Source organism: Macaca thibetana, chromosome 6 (assembly GCF_024542745.1).
Source record: "Macaca thibetana thibetana isolate TM-01 chromosome 6, ASM2454274v1, whole genome shotgun sequence".
In the NCBI taxonomy this organism is placed as follows: domain Eukaryota; kingdom Metazoa; phylum Chordata; class Mammalia; order Primates; family Cercopithecidae; genus Macaca; species Macaca thibetana.
Genome location: NC_065583.1, coordinates 94,078,869 through 94,093,534, shown reverse-complemented (window position 1 = coordinate 94,093,534; position 14,666 = coordinate 94,078,869). Strand labels below are relative to the sequence as shown.

Below are 14,666 nucleotides of genomic sequence, written 5' to 3'. Positions count from 1 at the left end.
TACTATACACACATGAACATTTCATAACAAAGTAAGGGGGAATACTCCTAACAGTCCTCATTTATGTAACTGGTTACATGGTTGTAGTTGATATTTATAACTACCTTCTTTCACTAACTAGCCTGTGTTTTGTTTGTTTGTTTGCCTTTCTTTAGCTGGTTCTTTACCTGGTCAAGTGACCCAAGCTTTCGTTCCTAAAGGATCTGGGGCATTAGGAGTTTTGCCTGGATTGGGTTGTTGTAATTTTACACTGACTTTAATTACTGGACATGTAGTACAGAGGGGCATCCTGCAGGTTCTACTGCATTTCAGACGTACTCAACCTTACTTCCATTGTGCAATAGCAGTTCAGTTTCCCCTTGCTAGTTCTGATCAGTCACCGCAGACAGCACAGCAACTCTCTTCTTTGCCTGTTGATTCAGAGGCATGAGGAATTCAAAGTGGCTGGGCAGCAGTTTTTATTAATTAATTTATTTTTCAATGGAACACTTCATGAATTTGCATGTCATCCTTGCACAGGGGCAATGCTAATCTTCTCCGTATCATCCCAGTTTCAGTATATGTGCTGCTGAAGTGAGCACAGTTCATTGTTGTATCTCCTACTGGAAGCATTTCTCCCTCAGGAACTAGGACTTTTAGGCCAGTAGAGCATAAGGTCATGGGAACAGGAAGCAAAACATTTTATTAGTCAGTCACGAGGAGTAATAGTGAATAAATTCATTCCCGCTTCTGCCCCTTATTCCTGGACCCATGAGTCTTTGCTATGGAAGAAACAGCTCTGTCTATATATTAGATGTTGATTCAGAGAATGTGCAGCCTTCTGGAGAATCTTGCCTCAGCACTGCAAAATATTACCACCTAGCTGGTGCTGTAACTAAGTTCTCCAAAGGCCATTCCACTGTTCTATCAAACAAATTACTTCAGGATGGTGGGCAACATGATAAGGCCTATACATTCCATGAGCATGGACCCATTACCATACTTCTTTTGCTGTGAAGTGAGTTCCTTAATCAGAAGCAATGCTGTGTGGAATCTGTGGAATCCTGTGCCCGTGGAAAAGGAATTCTGTAAGTCCAGGATCACAGTTTTGGCAGAAGCATTGCATGCAAATCCATACTTAAGATGGTCTTGCTTACAGAGAAGAGGCATCAAAGAGCTCTTCAAGGATGCCAGGGCCCCCCTCACACATTTATTTCTCTCAGTACTGGTAAAAGTTTGTTTTATGAATCCTTCCAGTGTGGGTGGATAGGTCTTACGTGACAATCTCCCTAAGCGTTTGAATTTCTTCCTCTACATTATACCAAGGCAAGTCTGACATTTTCAGTTCACTTACTGTGAGCCACCTTTTCGAACATGTTTCAGACAACCAACTGAACAAATTCATAGTGCCCTTTCCAACTTTCTGAGCTGTAACACGAAATGCAGGCTATGCTCAGTGAGCCCATATCAATCAATTCAGCCTGATCTAACTTTATCTTCCTTCATTTCACACTGTTAGTGTTCATTCCCACACATGTTTCCTGGACTTCTGTCTGTACAAATTAGAAAACTCAAGCAGTTCCATTGAAGTGTAGTGAGCCCTCTCATGAATCATACACTTTTAACCTCACCTTTAGGGGCCTGCTGGGACTTGAGTCTACCTATAGGTCTAGAAACAAAGAGAGGTGGGTCTTAGGACAGTCAGCATTGTCTTGCATGGCAACTGTCTCGTGGGAGGCCATTAAACTTTCCTCAGGCAATGCACGGTTAATCTCAGACTGGATTAAAAAGGCTGATGCCACTGGTAGTAGGGAGGCCACTGACACTGGGGCATGGGGAGGCTGTTTCCACTGGGGATGGGGAGGCCATACCTCCTGGGAATGGAGGGGCCTCTTCCATTGGTAAAGAGACATGAGAATTTAGGGGCACAATATCCTCAGCTTTGTCAAAGTCTTCCCACACATCCTCATCCTAAATCTTATTCTTTCCCAATCAATGCCCACACTTTAACAGTAGACATTCAACAAGGCTGGGAATTTATAATCAATTAAATTGTAATTTAGTCTCGGGATGGTATTCTGCATTCAATTTTCAACCTAGCCCTTTAGCTATAGGAGATAAGGGTCTCCTTTAGGACACAGATAGAAACTCAGGTCATTTATGTGGTGCTTGAGCTGTGAATTTGAATCCCTGAGCTCATTCTTTTCCTTCACCACTTTGTCCAGCAACAGTGGAACAACCAGTCAATCTTATTGTATTGATTAGTTTTCCAAAAAAGCTTGGAAGTACTGTATACACAGCCACCCAGCTTGTTGCTTCTTGGAAGTGGTTGATTAGGAGTGTTTCGTGCAGGTATTTTGTGTATCTCTGCTACCAGTTCATGCCATGGACTATCAGTGTTCCTATGTATATATTTATTATAAGGAATTGGCTCACCTAATTACGAAGGCTGAGAAGTCTCATGATTTGGATCTGCATTCTACAAGGTGGAGACCCAGGAGAGTTAGTGGTATAATGCCAGTGCGAGGCTAAAGACCAGGAGAACCAATGGTAGAGGTTTCAGCTGAAATGCAGGAGAAGAAAACAGTCTGACAGACAGTGAATTCTCCCTTACTTCACCTTTTGTGGTATTCAGGCCTCCAATGGATTGATGGAGGCCCACTCATATTGTGGAGGGCAACCTGCTTCACTTAGTCTACTGATTCAAATGTTAATCTCACCTATAAATGTCCTTACTGACACACCCAGAACAACTTCCAACCGGATACCTTGCACCATGTGTTCCAGTCAAGTGAACATATAAAATTAACCATCACTTTAGTGAGTTTTATTGAAACAAAGCCACACTTGTTCATTTCCATATTGTCATCTTTGGCTGTTTTCAAGCTATAACAGCAGAGCTGAGGAGTTGAAACAAAGACCATTTGGCCTGCAAAACCCAAAATATTTACTATCTGACCCTTTACTATAAAAAACTTGGCTCACCAATGTTCTAAGAGAGTGCTTTTAACATTTTAATATATGTACAAATCAACTGGGGATCTTGTTAAATTGTTGAATCAGATTCAGTAGGTCATAGCCAAAATTCTCCATTACTATCATGCTTCTGGGTGAGGCCAGTGCTGCTAGACTGAAAACTGTATATTCTATTTCTCAGTTTTTGCTCTTTTCATAGTCCCTAACTATAATGCCTTAAACTGCTGCCTATGCAGATTCTCTTTAGGTTCATCAAACTTAAATCCTGTTACTTCTATTTATTCTCCAAACTATTTCATCTTATTGTGAACTCCTCTTCCTCATTGTATTTACTTTGTTTCAAATTTTTAGGTTTTGAATGTATTCTGTGTTCCCTAGCTGTTGCACTTTTTTTTTTTTTTGAGACCAAATCTCACTCTTGTCCCCCAGGCTGAAGTGTGATGGCACAATCTTGGCTCACTGCAACCTCCGCCTCCGGGGTTCAGCGATTCTCCTGCCTCAGTCTCCCAAGTAGCTAGGATTGCAGGCTCCTGCCATCACAACTGGCTGATTTTTGTATTTTTATTAGAGACAGGGTTTCACCATGTTGGCCAGGCTGGTCTCGAACTCCTGACCTCAGGTGATCCACCTGCCTCGGCCTCCCACAGTGCTGGGATTACAGACACTAGCCACCACGCCAGGCCTGACTTTTTAATGTGTGACTATCTTAACTCCTTCAAAAGATTTAAAGTTTAGATATTCTGTTTTGAGACATCTATTACCTGTTATGCTTGCATAGTGCCTAATATGTAGAAGGTATTCTCAAGATAGTTATTAAATTAATTACTGTTCCACACCTAGAGAGGATATAGTTAAATCAACAGTACATCATCTCAGTACGTGAAGTGATATTCTTAGTCATTGATACAGTTTTAGAATTAATTTATTTTTTCTCTTTAATAATTTTGATAAATTTCAGTGATAAGAATTATTCTTCTTCCTGAACAAAAGACAGTATTGAAGTAAAATACAAGTCTTTGGATTAATACATTAAATCAGGCTACAGAATTGAAATTTAAACTTGTCTCAAGCCTTGAGATGAAAAGTACACCTTAATTACGAACTGAAAAACTGCTTATTGTGCAAATTGCCTGGAGGCTGGAGAATTAGAAATGCAATGTTAATTTCACTAGTTTAATAATTTCATTTTCAGAATTTTCTTGAAGAGGTATTGATAAATTGCAATAGCCAATCATGTATGAAAGTTTACAGACTATGAAAATGTTTTATTTTGCCATTAAGAATCACACATTTCAGCTTTTGAAGAGAATTAGGTGAGTAATTAAATAAGATGAGAAACCTATACTGTCATAAAAATTAGCAAATTTACTTTGCTCTTCTTCTAATCAATTTAAAATTTCTACCTGAACTATTTTAGTATATTCCAAGAATAAAGGTAGTATGAATATGAAGCTGCTTTCAAGGAATCTTATAGATAGATATAAAAAGCAGTTATAAATGTTTGGCATTTTATGAACTTTTGAGTTCCTTTTTTTTTTTTTTTTTTTGAGATGGAGCCTCACTCTGTTGCCCGGGCTGGAGGGCAATGGCGCAATCTGGACTCACTGCAACCTCCGCCTCCCAGGTTCAAGCAATTCTCCTGCCGCAGTCTCTTGAGTAGCTGGGATTACAGGCACCCACCACCAAGCCTGGCTAATTTTCGTCTTTTTTTTTTTTTTTTTTTAAGTAGAGATGGGGTTTCACAGTGTTGGCCAGGTTGGTCTTAACCTCCTGATCTCAGGTGATCAATCCATCCGCCTTGGCCTCCCAAAAGTTCTGGGATCACAGGCACGAGCCACCGCGCCTGGCCAACTTTTGAGTTCTTAAAGCAATATTCTTTATATACTTTACCTCAAAATAAATATAATAATTTCACTACTTAATAAATTTTGAACTTAATAAATGCAGTAAGTACCTTTCTAAAAAGAAATGTTGTACCCAAGGAAACATTATAAAGGAATTTCACATGTAAGTACTATATCAGGTTTGAATAAAGTATTGGAATTCTAAATATTTTCAGGTATGAATGCACATTTTTCTGCTAATCAGCACATTACTTTTGTTTTTTAAGATTGATTTCTAAACTAATATTGTCATGTTAACAGCAACCAGGATCAGAGGGAAAGAAAGCAATGAGCCAACTTGGCACATCATAGTTTATCCACATGGTGGAGCCATGTGGCTAGATCCTGGAGACACCAATTTTATTATCCTCATCGTGTTGTAATAACTCATGATAAATCCAACCAACCAAATTTCTTCTTCCTGTGTGCGGTTTTCTCTGGTTCTCTTAGTTTAGTTCCTTATTATCTCGCACTGTAGCAGAGTGCAGTATTTTTCTATTCCAGTCTGTCTTTTATAGCAGTGATTTGCTAATCTTGGCTGCACATTGGTAACTCCCGGGCAATTTTTACAAACCCTCATGCTGAGGACCCTACCTCAAGCTAATTGACCAGCAATCTGCAGAGTGGAGTCTGGACATTGGCACATGTTTGAAGTCTCCATGTGTGATTCTGTCCTGAAAGCAAGGTTGCAAACCAGTGCATACTACCACTGTAGACACCTTTTTCAATTATAGATCTAATCACACCACTCTTCCAGTTAAAATTGTTAATTGGCTCCTCATCAACTTTAGGATAAAATCAACCTCATTAACAAGGCAAACAATTCCGTTCAACATCTGACGTTTGCTTTTCTAGCATCACTGCCATCTTCCACCCCACAGCACATGCAGAGTTCCAGCCTAAAGAATTGCTTGCAGGCTTCTAAACTTACCAGGCATTTTCACAATTCCAGAATTGCCTCATAACTTTAACAACTAATACACTAGGCACTAATTAATATTTATTGAATGACTAGATGAATACCATAAAATGACTTCCTCTTATTTAGGACACAGATGTTTATTTTTGTCAAACAACTCTCAAGTGTTTGCTTGCCTTTCGGTGGCTTGGAGTACAGAACGTGGCACCAGGTCAACCAACAGATGTTAACTATATTCTAAAGAAGACACTCTTTTCTGCAAACTTATTGAGTTCAAAGGTAACATCAGAAACGTCCTTAGAAACAGCTGCTTTTACATTGTACTTCTTTTCAATCTAAAATTCTCAACTCTAACATTTCTGTTTCAGTCAACAGAAAATGGACTGCCTGCATGTGGATGATGGTGTAGATACTCTTTTTAAATTAGTGGATCCTCGTATTCACTAGCTAGTCATTCAGAATCTTTGACTTTGTAATAGTTCTCATCCTAAAACTGCCAAGACCCTAACTGAACTGGATTTTCAAGAATGAATATTATGGAAGAGTAAGTGATGTGCCTTTAGCCAGGGCCGCCTTCTCCATTAGGCACAGTAGGTGCAGTGCCTAGGAACCACAGTGCTTTTAGGGGCCCACGATTATGTTTTAATGTCCTTTAAGTTAGAAGGAAAAAAAAGACCCTTTGCATCAAAGAAAATGTTTTAACATAAAATAGTAATATAGTCATCTTTATGCCAATACAGTGATAAAATGCAATTTGTAATTCTGTTGTATTTTGGCCATGAAGGCAAAAGCAGCTAGGTCCCAGGAAAGTCATGTGGCCCTCATTTCAGAAAAATTAGGGAGGAGCCCTTCAGCCCTAAAATGTCTCCTCAGATGTGCCTGCCAGATGATGTAATGATGATAGCAGGTAGTAAATTATCTTGGTCTTTATTTTCAGACCATCACTATCTTGTCTCAGTACGGTTTCCCACCCCCTCCTCAGGAGAAGTAGAGTTAGTTGCTTGTACTCACATATCAAACAACTTTAGAATGTTCCTGTAATCATACCTTCAACCTGATTTTTCAGTGTGGCATGTACCTTTCTTATATCCAAGTGAGTCACTTAGCATGTCAAAGCTACTCCTTTTGAACAGACATATCTTTTTTTAAATCTTTTTGTTTTTATTATACTTTAAGTTCTGGGATACATGTGCAGAACGTGCAGGTTTTTTACATAGGTATACATGTGCCATGGTGGTTTGCTGCACCCATCCACCTGTCATCTACATTAGGTATTTCTTGTAATGCTATACCTCCCCTAGGTCCCTAGCCCCCAGTAGGCCCCGGTGTGTGACGTTCCCCTCCCTGTGTCCATGTGTTCTCATTGTTCAACTCCCACTTATGAGTGAGAACATGCAGTGTTTGGTTTTCTGTTCTTGTGTTAGTTTGCTGAGAATGATGATTTCCAGCTTCATCCATGTCCCTGCAAAGGACATGAACTCATCCTTTTTATGGCTGCATAGTATTCCATGGTATATATGTGCCACATTTTCTTTATCCAGTCTACTATTGATGGGCATTTGGGTTGGTTACAAGTCTTTGCTATTGTGAACAGTGCTGCAATAAAACATACGTGTCCATGTGTCTTTGTAGTAGAATGATTTATAATCCTTTGCGTATATACCCACCTGGGTTAAATGGTATTTCTGGTTCTAGATCCTTGAGGAATCACCACACTGTCTTCCACAATGATTGAACTAATTTACACTGCCACCAACAGTGTAAAAGGATTCCTATTTCTCCACATCCTCTCCAGCATCTGTTGTTTCCAGATTTTTTAATGATCACCATTCTAACTGGTGTGAGATGGCATCTCATTGTGGTTTTGATTTGCATTTATCTAATGACCAGTGATGATGAGCTTTTTTTCTTATGTTTGCTGGCTGCATAAATGTCTTCTTTTGAGAAGTGTCTGTTCATATCCTTTGCCTACTTTTTGATGGGATTTTTTTCTTTCTTTCTTTTTTTTTTTTTTTTTGTAAATTTGTTTAAGTTCCTTGTAGATTCTGGATATTAGCCCTTTGTCAGATGGATATATGGCAAAAATTTTCTCCCATTCTGTAGGTTGCCTGTTCACTCTGCTGATAGTTTCTTTTGCTTTGCAGAAGCTCTTCAGTTTAATTAAATCCCACTTGTCAATATTGGCTTTTGTTGCCACTGCTTTTGGTGTTTTAGTCATGAAGTCTTTGCCCATGCCTATGTCCTGAATGGTATTGCCTAGGTTTTCTTTTAGGGTTTATGGTTTTAGGTCTTAGGTTTAAGTCTTTAATCCATCTTGAGTTAATTTTTGTATAAGGTGTAAAGAAGGAGTCTAGTTTCAGTTTTCCGCATATGGCTAGCCAGTTTTCCTAGCACCATTTATTAAATAGGGAATCCTTTCCCCATTGCTTGTTTTTGTCAGGTTTGTCAAAGATCAGATTGTTGTAGATGTGTGGTGTTATTTCTGAGCCTCTGTTCTGTTTCATTGGTCTATATATCGAACAGATATACCTTGATGTTCCCTTAATGGAAAGGTGCCAATAGTAGAAATGGGTATAGTAATAAAGATCATACTGACCTATCATTTATACTCAGATTTTCTTAGAATCAGTATTATCAAATGCCCTCTAGTGAAAGAAATTGTCAAAGTTTTCAAGTTTATAAAAATAAATGTTTTTGAAAATGTTACTCATTGCAAAGTGCTCACATGAACTGAGCACTTTTGATGTCAAAATTCATGATTAGAACGTGGATGACATTTATGTACAATGCTTGCATGTGGATGATGGTGCAGATATTCAAAAACAAGTGGTTTTGCTTTTCTAATGTAAATTCAAACATGCTGTTGAATTAATTAACTAGTATTTCTATGACATTGAATAGGTTTAATATAATTCTTTATTAAAGATAAATAGTAAGCCCTACTGCCTGTATTGGTCATATCAGGGAATCCCTTTTCAGTGATAGTAATATTTTAAGGTTGATGATCCTTGATAACTACAATGTGTTTAGAATACATTTCTTGGCCACACAGAGCATCTTTTTTTAAAAAAACAAAACTTCAGTGTCATGTTCATAAATAGTAGGAATCTCTTAGCTGTGTAGATTATGGCTCCCTGGATGGCATTCAAATTATGGACTTGAATAAGAACTCTTCTTTCTATCAAAAAATAAGTGAATAATATTGATGTGGTTCGTTCATAATTTTAAAGTAAAGATAAATTCATAATTGTTTAAATTATTATTTTGGATATTACTTTGCTTGGTTTTCCCAGCATCCTTCCCTTCTTCTGGGATTAATAGACTACCTTTAGTAAAGATTGCTAATCATAGTACATTGTGCCCACAGTGATTAGTCCAAGGAGGGGGCACCAGACATATGTCCTGCCAGTAAGACTCTTTCTTATAAATTTAAGCTTGAGTTAGAGGAATGAACCCTTCTATTTCAGATGGTAAAGATGTGAGGATATTAATTCAGCATTCACTAGTGGTAGTGATTCAGCCTTGGATTGAGAGTTTTAGGTAGACAGAGGAATAAAACACAAGAGAGAACCAAAGAAAAGAAGACAAGAAACAGTGTTGAAAAGGTTTTTAATGTCTGTAGTTCTAATTCCTGAGGTCCTCAAGAACCCTAATTTTTGTTATTCTTGGTCTTGGTCATTTATGTACAATCTATGAGCTGATCCAGTGTCCTTTAAAAATATCTGCAAATACACCCGCCTTCCTTTTAAGACCCTCCTTATCTTAAGCTTACATTTATCCATTCCTTTAAGTAGAATGCTTTAATATATTAACTAAGGATGAAACTTCAAACATGTTGTTAATTGGTAGAAAAATTTGAGGATAATGGAATTATAGGATTAAATGAGATAATATATATCAAACATTCACCCTTGATCTTAGTCAAAAGATCAAGAAGTGATTTTTTTTTTTTTTTTTTTTTAAATGAGACATCGCACTAGGCTGGACTCAAACTCCTGGTCTCAAGAGCTCCTCCCCTGAGTAGCTAGGACTACGGGAGCACACCACTGTGCTCAGCTTTTTAAAATTTTTCTTAAAGATGGAAAGACAGACTTTATTCAAGGGGGATTCACAGTAATAGATATAGGAACCACTAAAATGGAGTCTTGCAGTGGGGGAGAGAGATTAGATTCCTCAAATATTTGATCACTGTCTGGTATATATTAATTTTTAAAAAGTTATTTTAAAATTATTATCTTTCTTAATTACTTGTACAAACATGCTTTGATTATTAAATTATTTCTGGACTCTCAGTTTCACAAAACAAAAGCAAACTTGAGTACATTTTCAACTTTACAACTTAAGTAGCCATTCAAATAATGGAAACCTATCTAGCGCCATCCATAGGGTGTGCAGAGTACAGGGCAAAACTTTTTTGTCAGGCTCCTGTCTATGTGGTTAATTTGATTTTAAAATGTGTTATGAAATTCACAGGCACATGTAAGTTACAGTGATATGTTGATGGTGATTTAAAATAATAAGTTGAGAAGGGATTCTTTGTAGTGTCTGCCGAAAACTGTGAAGGTTCTGAAAGTTTACCCTAATGCAATCTAACAAGTTAGTTTGTTACTATATCAAGGATACTGGCAAAAAACAGGAGACTCCTGGGTCAGAGACAAAGGATTTAATTGCTCACAGTACAGCAAAATCATGAGCATCCCCATATTTGCATTGGTTCTCCTTGCTAAGTATCAGGGCTTGATGAAGTGGGCTAAGACGACACCTGTACATGCAGGGAGTTGCATTAAAGTAGGGGTCCCAAGGGTCCAGGACTCTCTGAGCAAGCTACAAAATGTTGTAGCAGGTAGCAGATCACTCAGATCCCTCCTGCTACAAACCTGGAATCTTACTGTGGTCACTTTGACCTACTTAGTGCCTATGTGCCCCTTATCAGTAGCAGGGAATGGATAAAACTAGTAATCTGGCACACAGAGCAAGAATGTGCAAGCCTGATCAGGCCCATGGCAGATGACATTTTCTAATAGTATACAGACATCATTTTTTCCTGTTCAGGTACAGGAGCCCACTCTTCTTTATTGTAAAATGTACCATTCCTGGCTACTTTTATATCGCTTACTCAAAGAAAAAGGCATTAACATTGTTATTACTCATAAGGTCATGGCTTGCTGGAACCTGCTTATATTGAAAAATATAGATCTTGCTTCTGCAGTTCCCTAATACCATTTATTTAATTCTGGTTACATGATTGCTCATGACTTTGCATCATCCATAGTGCCTTCCATGATTACTGCCCCCCAAAGACTCTCTTTAATGTTGTTACTATGTTTTGTTGATGATGAACAGAAATGTAAACTTGCCCAGACTATGCAGAAACATGTGAACAACAATTCATTCTCCATTCATGTTAAATTTCTCGTTTTAAATTTTAATGTATAAGCATAGAACAACATGACTTCCAACCATGTTTTCTCTTGAACTCCTTAGGCTATAATCACTGCATACCTAAAATATGATCTTCTTAAAAGTTGACTCTCTCTTCCTTCTATACACTGCCACCAGAGGAGAGAATAGGTGAGGAGTTTGAGGGGAAGGGGGATGGGATAGGGAAAGAATGGTCCAATTTGTGCGAGCAAGCCCATCTTACAAAAGCATGGCATTATCACAGTGATCAATAGCCAGAGTAGATACAGATCCAAAGGCCTTAGAGTAGATAATATCACCAAACCCCAGAGAATGGGACATGGAGTCTGAAGAAGGGGTAGGTATCTGCCACAGGAATGGCCAAGGGTACATAGGGTAAAGAATACTCTTCAGTGCTGGATCAAAAGTGGTACTGTGGTCAGAACAAAGATGAGTGTGGGCCCACGTTCTAGACCACACACTCAGATCAAGCTCAAGTTTTAGCAGTAGATTCTTTGTAGCCCTGAGTCCTGAACTTGTCCTACATTGATAAGAGAGTCGGCCAACATCTGCTGCTTGTTGGTTCCATTCTGAAAACTCAGTCTTGTGTGGTCCCACAAAAAGAAATGCTGTGCTGACTATTGGGAGTTACCAGTCTTCAGTCTGTTCTCTTGGATTAGAAGCCAGGCAGGGGTCTCAGGACAATACCATCCGCATGAGCCCTAGGACTCCATTGGCATTTGGTAGAACCCATATCTTGGAAAAAGAGGGTTGGAGAAATACCTTAGTGGAGAAATGGAGAATGAAGACCTTGTGTTTTATGATCTGAGCTTGGAGAACCCTGCTTGGATGGCACTGCTGGTCTAGCCACTACCAGGCATAAAGGAGGCTATAGAAAATGTAGAGAAAAACACTCCAAAGTGTGAGATCCTTCTAGAACTGGAAATATGCAGGCCTATGTACTATAGTCTGAATGCTTTTGTCCCCCAAAAATTCGAAGATGGAAACCTAGTCTCTAACGTGATGGTGTCAGGAGGTGGGGCCCTTTGGGAGGCAGTTAGGTCATGGGGGCTCCTCAGTATCCAGATAAAAGGTTACTGTCCTTATAAAAGAGACACTATGAAGCTTGTTTCTTCCCTGTTCCACCACATGAAGACACAGCTAGAAGATACCATCTATGAGGGAATGGGCCTTCACCAGACACTGAATCTGCTGATGCCTTGATCTTAAACTGTTCACCTTACAGAACTGTAATAAGTTTCTGTTGTTTATAAAATACCCTGTATGTGGTATTTTGTTATAGCAGTTTAAACAGACTAAGACATTGTGCCTATCCAACATCTGAGACCACCATTTTAACATTTCATTTCCTACTTTTCATGTTTTTAAACTTTTAGACTTGAAAATCAATTTCATTTATTTATTCTTTGCTCTCTTTCATATTTCAAAATATTGTACCACTCAGAATTTAATATTAATTGAAAATGTTTTTTTAAAATGTCAATAATTCCCGAAGATACTATATTTAACCTGGGAAAACAAAAGACATTCTATGTCATTGGGATGAGAATTGAATCAGCACCAGAAACTACACTCAATAGATAGTGCTTCAGTGTTTCCCACACTCCTGTTTAAATATGTATGCTTAATACTTCTATTTTCTAATTTTATTTGGATGACTCAACTAATCTGTAGTTGCTAATTAAAATAATTCTGTGGTTAATAAGTAAAATTTGCATATAATAGATGTATTATCCTATCAAATTATTAGACTAACTTTTGTTTTTATAGAAGTTTGTTGTGATCATCCCCATTATTATATTTGCTCCTCACAATAAGCTAATAGGTAGATAAAGGCCAAATAAATAGCTGGCTTTAATAGATAAGGAAACTAAGGTGAGGGACTTAATGTTGTCAATGGTTATATATTTGATGTCACAGTCATGAACAGAATTGGGCTTGCTGGACTCATCTGATGCTCTTGTGCTTCCAGCAACTACCATGTTCTTTCTCCAGGCATACCTATCATGATTAAGATAATATTTATTCTGTGTCTTTTAGAAGTTTATCATGTCAACAAAAGTAACATATCATTTTTCTTTCCTTCTTGATGCCTCTGTTGCTTCAAGGTAATATAGTTTTAATATTCAATAGTGAATATTAAATACATCTCTTACACATGATATATGACAAGAAATCCATATTCTGCATTCAGAGTTGTACTGTTACGCAACATTGTGATATATGTGTCAATGCAGAGAACACAACAGATTGGATCCTTCTGCCAGTCACCTTTTAACTACCTAAATTTCACAGCTTCTCAGGGATGCAGGCAGAAGAATCTTGCTGCATGTCAGATTTGATGCCCCCATGTCCCTTTCTTAATTCCGAATAAAGAACAAAAAAGATTAGTATCCTTATGTGGTTGCTAACTGAAAAGCAGAACAGTTTTCCCCATTTTCAAAAGAAGTGATGCTGTCATAACCTGCCCCTAGGGTTCCAACAGGGCTTCCTGTCATTCTACAAGATCCCAGGGAACTGATAGGTTCATAATGATTGCTTAGGTGTGCAGCTGACATTATAAAGTTAGGGGATAGTGCAGCATAGTGGGGAACAGCAAGAGTTCTGGAGTTAGATGAAACTAGACTGATTCTTACTTTGGTGTTTACTACTTGTGTGATGTGGTCAAGTCTTGTACCCACATCGAGTTCATTTGGACCCACATCAACATGGTTTTTTTTTAAACCAGAATTTCCCAAGTGAAAATCATTTAATATTCTTCTTGAAATGACTTGAAACTGGTTTCTCTGACAGCAGACTTTTACCATCAAAATCTCTAAGGTTCTAACATGATTTTATGATAGCCCATGTTCATCTATAGATGGTTGAGGGAGAAGTAAGTTCAATGAGTTCCGGGAACAGAAATCCCACATTTTACACCAGTCTTTTCTAGTTCTTTGTTTTCTTTCTTTTTTGATGATATAAGTTCAGTTTCAAAAATACTTTTTCACAATATCTAATGTAATACGTAGGAAAAAGAGATGTGGCAGGCAATAGACTATGGTACAAAAAAGTAGATACAAAACCCTTCTATAAAAAATAAAAATAAATAAATAAATCATGTTCATGAACTTCAAGGCCTCTCAGGGAAATGGTGCTACTTGCCAAAGTCCTCTGCAGAAGTGTGTGTGGTAAAAGTGTTACAGGTCCAGTCTGTTTTTATGGCCCTGTTCCTTCCTTCCTTCTACGTCACAACTATCACAGACAATTATTAAATTATATCTGAATTTATTAAAAGATTGAAGAAAACAAAAAGCAATGGAGAAAGAATTGTAAATGAGAGTGACATGGCTTTCCCATGGTCCAAAGGGAAAGTGTCCCCAAATTTCTACCTTTCCTGCAAGGCCTCTTAGGAAGGTGTCCCAATATCTAACCTCATTCTATCATCAGGTTTGTAAGAGTTTCTCCTTATCAGTTTCTTTATCTACTGTTAGAAACTTTATTTCCTA

At 38.0% G+C, this 14,666-nt stretch overlaps 1 non-coding gene across 1 annotated transcript; it reads right to left on the bottom strand.

The window, feature by feature from the left end:
• Nucleotides 1-474: 474 nt before the first annotated feature.
• Nucleotides 475-581, bottom strand: LOC126957695 (U6 spliceosomal RNA). The gene has a single exon (XR_007726879.1). It is a non-coding gene; the product is annotated as a U6 spliceosomal RNA (small nuclear RNA).
• Between the last annotated feature and the right edge of the window lie 14,085 nt (nt 582-14,666).